Here is a 14,092-nt window from a genome sequence, read left to right as displayed (position 1 = left end):
TACAATTGCTAAGACAAGTTAGCAACCCAAGTGCCCATCAATAGCTGAATGTATAAAGAAGAACTAGTGTGTAATATACAATGGAATATTACTCAGCCATAAAAATGAAATTCTGCCATTTGTAATTAACATAGATGGACCTAGAGACTATTATTCTGAGTGGAATAAGCCAGACATATAAAGACAATTATGTATGATTTCACTTGCATGTGGAATAGATATAATACAAACAAATACATAAGCAAAATAGAAACAGGCTCATAGAATATTGTAATAGAATAAATAAACTAATAGAATATTGTAAATCAACTGTACTCAATTAAAAAGTGTTTTGTGTGAATGTGCATACATATATATAGGAATAAATACATTAATTTAAAAATTATCTTTTATGTAGTGGAATAACTTGATGAAATACACAGACATGCGAGGCAATAAGGAGGTAATCTAAATTTTTTTGGAATCAATGAAGGCATATGCCCCATTGACAGAATGACTAAGCTGTATAGTTATCTGGGAATTGCATAAGCAGATAGGATAAATCATCTTGCAGCCACTTAAAGAAAGCACTGAGAAATGTCACAAGTAGTTCCCCATCTAGAAAATGATATAATGTGGCCTTATTTTATGAGATTATTAAGGGAACTTTGCCTCTAGAAACTGGGAATAGCCCTTTTCTGATGGCTGCAAGATGAAGATCTCAGTCCTACAAATATGGGAACTGAATTTTGATGATGGCAATCTGAATGGGTAGGAAATTAATTTTTCCTTAGAGACTCAAGAAAAGAAAGTAATTCTGCAGACATCTTGATTTTAGTCTGGTGAGATCCAATCTAGACTCCTGACCTGACCTGGACAGTATAAAGTAAATACACTCGAAAAACTACACTGCAACGAATGAAATCATTTTGTTTGAGTTTATTTTCTACCTAGTAAATAATTATTTGAGAAGGAAAAGCTGCTATTGAGAAACTCTCTTAATTTAGTATTTTATTCAACTCACAGTCTGTATTTATAATGTATTTACTATGTTCCAAATGAGAAGTTAAATCTTCACCCTAAAATAACTTAATATTCAGTGCAAATTCCAGTTACTAAGATGGAACATTTATAGATTTCCTAGGGAATAGCCAGTTATTCATTCAGATTGTTCCAAGTATAGGATGCAGAAAGAAGTAATGTATAAATTTAAGTATCTTGGTTAAATTTTGATTGTTAATAAATATGTATTTAACTAGGTAAGAAATGGAGATTCTGCTGTTTTTTGGAAAAGAAAGGGCTATGATGAAATCCTACTTCGGGAAGAGTAATCAGGAAGTTGGTATAAAAGAATATATTGCCCAAATAAAAATAAATTAGAAGCATAAATCCCAGGAGTTTACTGAAATAGTTTAGGGCATTCGAGCAACAGAAATGAAAAAATGAATCCAATGACAATATAACACAGAAGTTAGATATTTTTTACCAAAATTTGGTAACAAATTTTATGTGAGAGTGAAGGGAATAGATAATTAAATAATTTCCTATTTACAAATGAATATGACTTAAATATTGGTGACATTTCCAACAGAAATTTCGAAGTCACAAGAAGAAGCCAAAAAAAATTTAATGTTGCTTTAGGCCCATCATCAAATATCTGAATGAGGATGAAAAAAAATTTACCTAAATATTGGCTGCTTTCTTTTTTCTAGATGTACACTTAGAGTATTTTTTTATATATGGTTATTTGATACAATGTTTTTATGACACTGATATTATGCTATAGTTACTTGACAACATGACCTTAACTAGTTCAAATTTATCCTCTAAATACTTAGCCAAGTAATTCTTTATCATGACTGAGACACTAAATGATTTTTCCAATTAAATCTGCAGATGCCTTAACATAGACATTACTGCTTAGTGTTTCTAACAGTGAATGTTTAAACTGTCTAGGAAAAACAGTTTTCTGAGATATTTTTAGGAAATTGATAGCTATAGAGATAGAGAATGCAGATATTGGTATGCAGTGTAACATTCCTTCACTCCAGCACTTCTAAATGTACAATGGTCTGGTTAACTATGAGTTGATCTAAATCTCTCTTAGACTGTTGGCTGCATGCCCATTGGCTTGGCTATTGAATTTGTGATTTGATGATCCAGAGAGTTATACAGTCTTGCAGAATTATTATAGTGGTCAAATCTCACATGTTAATGAGTTTGTCATTGCTTTACCTGATCACATGTAAATAATATTCTCTAGCTTTTAGGATTATTTTATAACATTTTATAGTGTTTTTGAAATACAGAATATCAGAAAACTGACATTTTAAATTAACTTTTTCTCCTTTTTCCTACTAATGTCATTTCTTTCTACTCCTAAAGTAAAAAAATGAAATTCAAAGTCCCAATATGTGAGAAATAAAAAGGCAGTATTTTCTATGGCTAATCTGTTTTCAATTTTGAAAGAACTGTCTCATGATAGAAAGAAGCATAAAGAGGCAGCAGGTAATCTTTCAGACATTACAAATTGCTTCTAAATTAGAATATTTTTATGATTGTTTCAATATATTATTTAATATTTGTTTGACCCCTGGGGTGGACATTTACTTGAGTGCCATAGAGATAACATTATCATCAACTAAAGTATGCTCCCTCAACAGGGGAAAGAAATCAAAGCCTTTCCTTTTCTTAATCATGAAATTCTAGTTTAGTTCTGCTGATGCTATTTATTTATATGAAAATATGAAAAAAAACATTGGAATTCAAATACTCATTATTTAGTAAGTGATTGATGTCAAAATGGATTGTTGACTATCCCTAATATCTCCAAGTAATGACTGACTCAAGTACTATCTAGTAAGGTTTAAATGATTAAGTCAACGTGAAACTTTTAAAATTTGAAAACACAACTATATGAAGACATTGGCTGCATGTATAAGTTGGTGCTAACTGAGAACAAAGCAGATTGCTTCTAAAACTATTTCTTCATTCTTCAGTATATCTCAAATCTATATCAAATTTGAGAATACACAAGCCACAACTAGGGAAATGATACCTAAAAAAATTGTCAGTCTATGGACTTATTTTCAATTGTAATTTATTGTTGCAAAAGAAAAATTCTATCTTTATGCTTTATAAATTAATTCAGCATTACTGAGGATGTAAAGAGTACAATTTGATTAATTTCCTATTAGGATAATGTTCCTGAACCCCAGCTTGAGAAAATAGTTTCATCACTGCCTGTAAACTTTGTGCCCATATGAATTTAAAGTGTAATCTCAAGGTCATTATTCTGCAAAGTGGATGTGAGAGAAATCAGCATGATATAAAGCCCATTGATATTCTAAAATCATTTTCATTGTCTTCCAGTCCATTCAAATTATGGCCTATTGCTTACTGTTGAAAAGGGCACTTCTCTAAATTACATGAAGGATTCAAACTGAAAGTGTGGAGCAGGACATGAGCTTCCAATGTGATCAATAATGGATATCTGTGAAAGAGGTATATATGGTTGATTTAATTTAGCATAGTCAATTCAGCAATAAAGATCAAAAGACTTAAAATTTGCATATCATTTGGCCTAGTAATTGCACTTCTGGGAATTTTTCTTGAAAACTTAAGTCTACAATTCAACAATAATTTAGTAAAAAAAGATTTTCATTGAAATGTTTCTTTCGGTTAATAACTTTTTAAAAAATTAAATATTTGGAGTACAGATTAAATATGTATGTTATATTCACAAAATGAAATAGTAATTATATAAAAAGAAAAAAGTACATCACATGGGGATGTTCAAAAGTATTAAATTGAAAACTTCAGGTTGTATACATTTAGATATAGATCTATTGATATATGTAGATAAGTATATATAGAGATAGATGAATGATAGGTGATAGGAAGATATATAAACATTAAAATATTAACAGTGAATATCCGAATAGTGATAATTTCTTTTTCTTCTGTGTTTTCTTTCGTGTCTGTGGCTTTAAAATTTTTTACCAGCAGTACATATTTAATTTTTCAATAAGAAAAATGTAATTCTTAAAAAAAAGAAAAAAAAAAAATACAGATTCACAGACTTTGAAAACAAACTATGGTTACCAAAGGGGACAGATGGAGGGGAGGGATGGATTAAGGGTTTGGAATTGATATATGCACATTGTAATGTATGGAATGATTTGTCAACAGGGACCTGCTGTATAGTACAGGGAACTCTAACCAACATTCTGTGATAATTTATGTGGGAAAAGAACCTGAAAGAGAATCAATGAGTGTATATATATATATATCAGTGTGTATATATATTTGTATATATCAATGAGTGTATATATTTATATCAGTTATATATAACTGATCATTTTGCTGTACAGCAGAGATTATCACATTATAAATCAACTATACTTCAATAAAACTTTAAAATAAAAGAAAAAGAAAAAACATAATTGAGTCAGCCTAAACAATATGTCAAAAAAACAAACATGGTATATTTTTATTTTTATTATTTTATTTTTTTTGTCTTTTTGCCTTTTCTAAGGCCGCTCCCATGGCATATGGAGGTTCCCAGGCTAGGGGTGTAATCGGAACTGTAGCCACGGGCCTATACCAGAGCCACAGCAACTTGGGATCCAAACCGTGTCTTTGATCTACACCACAGATCCTTAACCCACTGAGCAAGGCCAGAGATCGAACCTGCAACCTCATGGTTCCTAGTTGGATTTGTTAACCACTGAGCCATGATGGGAACTCCATGGTATATTTTTAAATAATTCAAAATGTGCTCATTTCCAAAAACCCCTGTACAAACACACACACAAACACACACCCCTGATGCCACAAATAGGAATAAATTTCAATTGCTCCTAAACATTCAGGGATAAAGGGATACTAAAATGGTGAAGGTTAGTCACAAATGACCAACACATAAAATTGAATCTGAAAAACTCTGTATATTTTAGGATCAGCTTGCATAAAGTATTTACATGAAAAATTACCAGATTAAATTAATTGTCAGAGTTTATTCAGAGAATAATTACATCAATAATTAGTGGATTTAAAATCCTATGTGAATGAATTTTAAAAAGAACTTATGAACCTACTTAGGATGATCAATGCCAGACAATGTCAAGGTGTTTCCTTTTTCTGAGCATAAGGCATGACCTCTGGGCTCATGTTAGATATTTTTGATGCTTGAGCTACAAACCACCAATGTTATGCTTTCTGTATGCTATATTTATTCACTATCGGACAAAGGCAAAGGTCAGACCTCTGAAGAATTATATTTTATAGAAGAATTTCTATCAAGTATTCATTTTGGTCTTACTGAAATATCTTATTTTTCTAGACTTTGATTAGAATCCTTTTGATTCTAAAGGGACTCTCTCAGAGACATTGTTTTGATGAATTCTATCTAGACCAAAAATAATGCATCTCTAGAAATACATAAAATATTGTGTAAACATATAATTGGACCATATTTATCCTTTGTATATACAATTATTTGAGATGACTGTTTTTAGAATGAAATTGTAATGTTTAGATTTCAATGTACTACTAAAGAAGTATCCTAAACAACCTCTTTGACCATTAATTATATGTTCTAATTTTCCTGATATTACATGTATATTTACTTATGTATTATACATGGAAGCAAAATGACACTGAAATTATAAGTTTCAAAATGGTAAATAAAATCTCAATTTACAAAAGTACATTTTCTATGAATTTGCCTATTCTGGGCACCTCATTCATCAAAACTGAAAGTATGATAGAGGCTACCAGGGCTTGGAGGAGAAAGATGGAGGTGTTATTGTTTAATGGGTACAGAATGTCTACTTACAATGATGAAAAAGTTTTGGAAGCAGATAGGGTAATGGCCACACAACATTGTGAATGTATTTAATGGCACTGAACTATACATTGACAATGGTTAAAATGGTAAGTCTTATGTTGAATGTATTTTGCCACAATAACAATTAAAAAAAAAAAAAGGATATGAAGTTCCCTCATGTATCAGTGGGTTATGGATCTGGTGTTACTGTTGTGGCTCTGGTTACAGCTGTGGCACAGGTTTGATCCCTGGCCCAGAATCTTCTGTATTCTGCAGGGGTGGCCAGAAAAGGGGGAAAAAAAAAAAAAAAAAGTATGTTTTATGCTGAGCAAATTCTAGAAAAGTGCAAAGGTAAATTTGAAAAAAGAAAGAGATTTCAGGTATCATTTAGCTCCTTATTTAACAGATAAGCACCAAAGGTCTAAGCTGATCTTCAGAAATTCAGACAGTAGCAAAATTTGGTCTGAATTCAATTACACCTCAACTCACTTTCTATTTAATAGATTTAAATGATCACCCAACTGAGTATCCAAGAATACCACAAACAAAACACACTAAAAGATGAAGTAATCATTTCTCCTAATGAGCTCTTCATTTGGAGTTCTCCAGTTTGTCTAAAAGAAACATCCTCCCAAGCACACATAACTTCCTACAGCCAGTCTCCCATAAATTATATCCCTTGAATCTTCCCTGTTTCTCTTGAATTTGTGACTTTGGTTTCTTGTCCTGACCCTACTGAAAATAACAAGGCCCCAGTTGTTCCTTACCTCCTGACACTGTCAGGCCCACTGATATCCAGCCCTCCTGGATTGTATTGTGTGACATTACATGAAAATATATTTTATTTTCCTATTCCAATCCAAATTTGCCTATGACATCTTATACATCTCTAAACCTAGTTCCAACATTCCAAATACTATTTCTTCCTCATACTTTCATGCAAAAATTATTCATTAAATGCCAAGCATGGTACACTGTGTTAGGTTCCAAGAGATTGAATGGTAAGCCAGAGCTGATGCCAACCAATGCTTTCCTTAAGTAATTTACAGATATGTAAAACAGACTAATGTTAAACAATCATAAACTACTTGAGTGCTATTTCTTTCCCAATAAAGTCACAGTATCAGATGCTAAATTCCAAGGAGAAATCAATCCTGAGGATAAACCTGAGATTCTGGATCTTTATCTAGAGGGTAGAAATTGGTTTGCATTTGTACAGATTGAAAAAGCCTACAAACTCATTATCACCACAATGAACCACAAAGAAATGACCACTCCCTTAAGAGTGATTAGCAACAAGCCACAGGGCAGAACAATTTTATGTGGAGCTTCCTCTTTTGTAATCACCATTGGGCATTTAACAGCTGTGGACTGAAAGTTTGTATCCTCTGAAAGTTAATGTTGAGGCCTTAATCCCCAATATTTGGAGCAGAAACATTGGGGAATAATTACAGTTAGATTACATCAGGAGAGTAGGGTCCTCATGATAAAATTAATGTCCTAATAAAAAGAAAAAAAATGAAATATGAGAGTTCTCTTTGTACATAGGAAGATACAGGAAGAAGGAAGCCATCAACAAGCCAGGAAGAGGAATCTCACCACAAAATGAATCTGCCTCGCACTTTGATCTTGGACTTCACAACCTCCAGAACTGTGAGAAATAAATGTTTATTGTTTAAAGCCATGCAACGTATGATGATTTGTTATAGCAGTGTGAATGGACTAAGTGATCAAACAGACATTAAGAAACAAAATAAAGAAAACTCTATTATACACATTTTTTTATATAAAACTGAGAATCTTAAATAGACAAGTTGCAATAGCAAAAATTTATATTCATGCCTTAGGTGTTACAAAAATTTCCAGTTACTTGAATATATGTACTTGAAGAAAAATGCATGCTGCTATATTTCATCACAGATATAAACTAGTTAAATGTGGTTCTCATCCTAGAAAACTGGGATATTTTATTTTATTTTGTCTTTTTAGGGTCACACATGCAGCATATGGAGGTTCCCAGGCTATGGGTCAAATTTGAGCTGTAGCCACTGGCCTATACCACAGCCACAGCAACCCTAGATCTGAGCTGCGTCTTCGACCTACACCAAGGCTCATGGCAGTTGGCCCTTAATTCACTGAGTGAGGCCAGGTATCAAACCTGCATCGTCATGGACACTAATCAGATTCATTTCCGCTGAGCAATGACAGGAATTCCAGGATCTTTTAATTTAATGAAACACAGGTAGTATGACTTTTTTTTCTTCATGTTTTGATATGCAAATTTGTTTCCTTGTGGAATGTGGCACTATGTCATATGTTTGTGCATGTTACCACCTAATTTAAGGAAATGATGGTGCCTGAATCTATTCCTTATATATTGTAAGAGTAACATTTGAAGTACAAACAAAAGATTCAAATTTCCTGTTATAAAATAAAGTTATAGGGATGTAGTTTACATCATGATGATAATAGCTAATAATACTGTATTACCCATCTGAAAGTTGCTAAAAGAGACCTTAAAATTCCTCATCACAAAAAGAATTTTAACTACATATATTGGTGAATGTTAACTAGGCTTATTGTGGTGATCATTTCACAATATATACAGATGTCAAATTGTTATGCTGTACACCTGAAACTAGTAGTAACGTTATATGTCAATTATACCTCAATTATATATATTAAATATATTAATATACATAATGACATTATACTCAAATATATATAATATATTACTCCTGCAACTGTATGCCTGAAACTAATTGCAATATTATATGTCAATTATACATTAATTATATATTATATAATATTGTATATTATGTTATATATAATATATATATTTATATTATATACATATTAATATACACTATGTACTCAATTATATATAATATATAGTATGTATATTATGTATGTATATCATATGCATATTAATATACATTTACATTATAAATATATAATATATTAATTATATAATTATACATTATATGTTTATATTATATATGTTTTACATATTTTATAATTTATGTATTTATATATTTATATGCTGTACATATAGTATATAATATATTTATATATTATATATATTAGTACATATAATAAATACATATGAATATACATTATATACTCAACTATATACATAAAATTTATATAACGTATATATTTTTATGGCATCAGCAGCAACATCTGGAAGTTCTCAGGCTAGGGGCTGAATGGGAGTTAAAGCTGAGGCCTATGCCACAGCCAGACAACACAAGACCTGAATTACATGCGTCTGTATTCTACACTGCAGTCTGAAGCAATGCCAAATCCTTAACCCCGCAGTAAGGCCAGGGATCAAACCTGTCTCCTGAGAGACATGTGGGTTCTTAGCACACTGAGCCACAGCAGAAACTCCCTCAATAGTAATGTTTAAAGCATGATATTTGATATGAAACTTGAGGAGTCTTAACACACTGAAACCAGAATAAAATCTTAAAGCCATAGCTCAAATTTATTTTAGAGCATTTTAGAGTTCCCGTGATGGCTCAGTGGTAACAAACCTAATATCCATGAGAACACGGCTTCTATCCCTGGCCTTGCTCAGTTGGTTAAAGATCTGGCCTTGCCATGAGCTGCAGTGTAGGTCACAGATGCGGCTCAGACCCTACGTTCCTGTGTCTGTGGCATAGGCCAGCAGTGCCAGCTCTGATTAGATACCTAGCCTGGGAACTCCTAGCCTGGGTACTTCCATATGCCATGGGTTGGCCTTAAAAAAAAAAAAAAAAAAAGAAAAGAAAAAAAAGAAAAAAATATTTTAGAAAGTTTATTTTCCCTAATAAAATTTGATTCATTCATTTCTTATATACTTAATATTTTTGAAATAGATTAATAATAAGTATCTTACTTATCAACAGTATGATGAAATGCTTTTTCCCCCTTTTCTAAGTAAAGCAGAAAGAATGTAATTATTAGGGAGATGAGAAAGAAAATTGAAAGATTCAATTCTCTGGTAAAGAAAGTCAAAGTAAGAAGAAAGTATAATTTCCAGAACCAGTTAAAATTCTTTAAAACCACCACCACGACAAAATTAATTGAACCTAAAGTTTCTAATCTTCTAGAAAGTTTCTTAAATTCCTTGGATGCTATGTTTGTTACCTGTGGCAGCTGCCTGAATATATTTACTGTTAATTCTAAAAAGGAAAAAGGATTGTAAGTGGGCTACGGGATAGATGACAATCCACACACTAATCCTTCCATGGCTTCCTCTACACAGCTAGTTCTGGAAGATCTCTGTCTGAACTTCTAACATGCACTTGCCTCCAAGGTTTCAATGATGTTCTGTTGATAAGAGACAGTAGCCAGAGAAAAGAGGGTAGAAGAAAAGATGCCATTTTCTCTTCTAATTCTTACAGTGGCTGCAAGGAGCAACTATAGGCATTGACTGAGAAATGCCTGTGAGCCCCTAACAGAATGGAAATGTCCAAGATAATGTCAGCAGTAGGTCACTGGGATTGGTCACAGAGGCCTGAAATTCCCAGCAGCAGCAGCAGCAGCAGCAAATACAGCCCTGCCAGTGGGACTGTGGACACCTGGTTCCCTGCTCTGCATCAGAGGTAGAAGTCCCAAAAGCAGCAGTGGCTGCAAAATAGCTACAGGAGCCTCAGTGACAAGTATATTGTAAACTGTGGATAACAGTACCCTCCCCTTCTTGCACTCTGCTTTACTAATCAATTCCCTATATTAAACATCTGCCTTTCCCAAAGTCCCTCGATGTAATGCGTTTGGTCCAGCTGCTAGGACTGGCCTTAACAATTATTGGTTAGTTGACTAGCAACTGGACTCAACTGTGATTTATACTAAATGAGCTTGAAATGTCAGAATATCCTGATTATAATACAGGAGAAAGATCCAAAGACATAATGAGATAAAAATATCGGTGTACACAACTGAATTATGTGCAACCCATCTACCAATTCCCCAAATATCTCTCAAATTTGAGAACTGCATTAATGAGGATGATGTGCCTGCCTTCTTAGAAAACTTCATATTTGTTCCCTGCAAGTTGGAGAATATGGTGGGAGATACTCCCATTGAAATATGAGTTTCTAGGCTGGCAGAGACCACATGCCAGCACCTCAGCTCCTGAGGCATCATGACCACAATTACTATAATGGAGAGCAAGTCCAGAGCAGTAGTCAGAACATTTTGACCCACAGACATCTTTGGCTCTGGCTAACTGATCACTAGAAATAAATTAGAGGTCATTCTTCTAAATGGTTTGTCAATACATAATCACAGAGAAACACCAGGGCTTGTGAGCAGAGGTTTGATTTCATAACCACAATGGAGAGTCTCATCCTTTCACCATTTCCATTCCAGAGCTAGATCATAGACCCTTTGAAGGAAAGAGAGGCCAGGTCCACCTAAAGAAGGGCCCTGAGATATCACACCAAGAATGGCCTACAGACCTTTCTGAAAGTTCCCTGATGGGACCACTTTGGCCACTTACCAGGGAAGCTAGATCACACTGGAAAAAAAGAAAAAAAAAAAAAAAAAAAAAAAGCACAGCACCCTGCATTCAGAGATTGATGGACTGACACTGACTTGTTTTAAACTGGGGACCCAAAATACTATTAGGATAATTAGTAAAGTTGAGGCCTGTGGGAATTAGGTGATAAATGGAGTTATGGCCTGAGTCTTTACTTCAAAGGACCCAATGGATTTGCCAACCCAGCTTTGGGTAATTTCCCTCATTCCTGAAAGCCAAGCTGAAATAAACAAAGCCATAGAATTTTAGCCATTTTATTTTAGAGAGGGAGAGTACACTCCACAGAATATAACAGATTGTCAATCATATGGAGAAAGGAACACAAGTTGAATTAAGGGGACCTGTGAGAGAAAAGGTAAGCTCATTTTGCTGGTTAAAGACCAAGAAGTATACCTGGGAGTGTAGCTAGAAGCAGACCATGGGAGGCATTCCCACAGGTAGCCTACTTCATTTTTGGCTTCAAACATCAAAATACAGCATACACTCCATAGACAGGGCTCCAAATAACTACCTTAGCAATATTTGAAAAAAGTGATAGGTCTATTTTGCCAAAAGCCCCTCTCGGGCAATATTTTATTTCCATTAGCAGCCTGTTTTTTCCCTTGTTTTTCCTCAAGCTGCATTTAATTTCCTTGAATAAACTCATTGCGGTCACTGTGAAGACAATCCCATGACATTAACAGATGAAAATAGTATAAAAGGACATATGTCTTGTTAGCTATGTTCCCTCAAAAGACTTCAGGGCCTAAGATAGAACCCAAAGTGTTAGTGTGATTAAATGAAAACCACTCGGAGGAAACAAAACAATTTAAACATGTCACTCAAGCCATCCCTATCGGTTTCAATTGCCCAGGAATTCAGTTGTCGAAAGTTGTGGCATATGGCTTTTGCATGTCATGATGCTAATGGAGTATCAGTCAAGATGTCAGTTACCAAATAAAACACAACATTCCAATTATTCCCATGATAGGGGAGCAAAATTCATTGCCCCAAAATATGTCTCTTTGGTATGAAGATTAATTTAGGCTGATTACCTTTAAGGAACAAGACTCTGGGAAGTCTTTCTTTTTACCTCTCCCTTAGCTCCGTAAAAATTTAGGTAAAGAATCTGTTCTGAGAAGAGAGGTGTCACCAGAGATACCTGTGCAGGGAATCAGTTGGGTGCAGGAGAAACACTAAGCAGAGCCTGGAGATCAGAGTCCACTTTGTGTCCCCTTGCCTCTTCAGGGCCCAGCAAATACTTATTTACCAAACATATGCTTCTTTATTTCCATGTCAATTGCCTTCCTCCCATTTAATATCTCAAACCACTGCCCCCAATATCCTCTTTTGTCATTAGCTGATGATGGTATTTAAGGTGAGAGTTTCAGCCATGTTGGCAAGTTACTCAATTTTCCTGGCTCTCTTCCATGTGTTAATGTTATTAAACTTTTGTTTGATTTTCCCCTGTTAACTTGTTTATGTCAATTTAATTCTTGGACCAGCCAGAAGAACCTAGAAGAGTAGATGTACCTTTCTTCCTCCCCCAACAATATCAATAAATATTGTAAATAATAAATTATTACATCTAGAGCAAGACATTTAGTTATAATATGCTGTCTGAACTGCACCGACATTTAAACATTTTATTGATTATACTACTAATTACATCATATATATTGTAAGACTTTTATAAAAATCTTTGGCTGCATAATATTAAAAATTGAAATAAATTTTCTGTTGGATTTATGCAGAATCTTCAAAGAATAAAATATATAAATGAAAACCAGAAAGAAAATTATGAATTCAACCAACAACATAAAACATGAACTTCTTAGGTAATGATAATGAGACATTTCAGGAAGTTTAAGTTAAATATTATAATGTGTGTGTATATAGCCACTTCATTTCTGATGAATTTTTCTTGATGCTTAAAATTAAAATATATTACTGAAGAAGACATTTAACTCTGTGAAAATAATGAAATGTTTAATAAACTATTTTAAATATCCAATATGTACATTACACATTATTGTATATAAATATATATATACATATATTTATTTATGTATATACACAAATATTTGGGTACTAAGTTTTAAGCATCTTATAAAATTTTCTTATAAAATAGCCCATCTAATCTTAACAATCTATGAGGCAAGTATTATTTTTGTATTTTATAACTGATTGAATTAGGCCTGAAAAAATATAGTTGCTTAAGTAATTTGCTTGAAACAGAATTTTCCATTAACTAGATAATATATGAACTCAAGTTTCTTCAGAAAACCAGTGTTGTTTACATGGTGCTATTGCTTCCTTTTTGAAACTTTAAATTTTAAAACACACATACACACACAAGGTATTGCATAAAAACATTTTATATATTTCCACATACATATTTTTTAAAAACTCCTTTAAATGTATCTCATACAATTAATTACATCATTAACTATTCATATGCCAATAATATTTAGTTCAGATGGATATTTTTATAGGGATATTTCCCTAGCACAGTTATTAAAATAAGTTCACTAGCAGATTTAAATATACCACAAAATGCTTGCATTTTAACAGTTACTTGCTTGCTAAATAGAGCTATAAATATTCAATGAAATGTAGATACTGTATTGCCAGCTTTTCTTTCAGTGTATTCAAATACATTAATATTATTCTGAAACCTATTAGAATGGCAAGAGTGAGTTCTATGATATTTTGTGTATGATACTCCATTTCTTTTTTTTTTTTTTTTTTGTCTTTTTGCCATTTCTTGGGCTGCT

Source organism: Sus scrofa, chromosome 13, assembly GCF_054392235.1.
Source record: "Sus scrofa isolate SSC_HxYL_T2T_F1_AM1 chromosome 13, Sscrofa_HxYL_maternal_Yorkshire_Landrace_v2.0, whole genome shotgun sequence".
Taxonomy (NCBI): Eukaryota; Metazoa; Chordata; class Mammalia; order Artiodactyla; family Suidae; genus Sus; species Sus scrofa.
The sequence above is the reverse complement of the archived record's forward strand: the minus strand, read 5'-3'. Positions refer to the sequence as shown.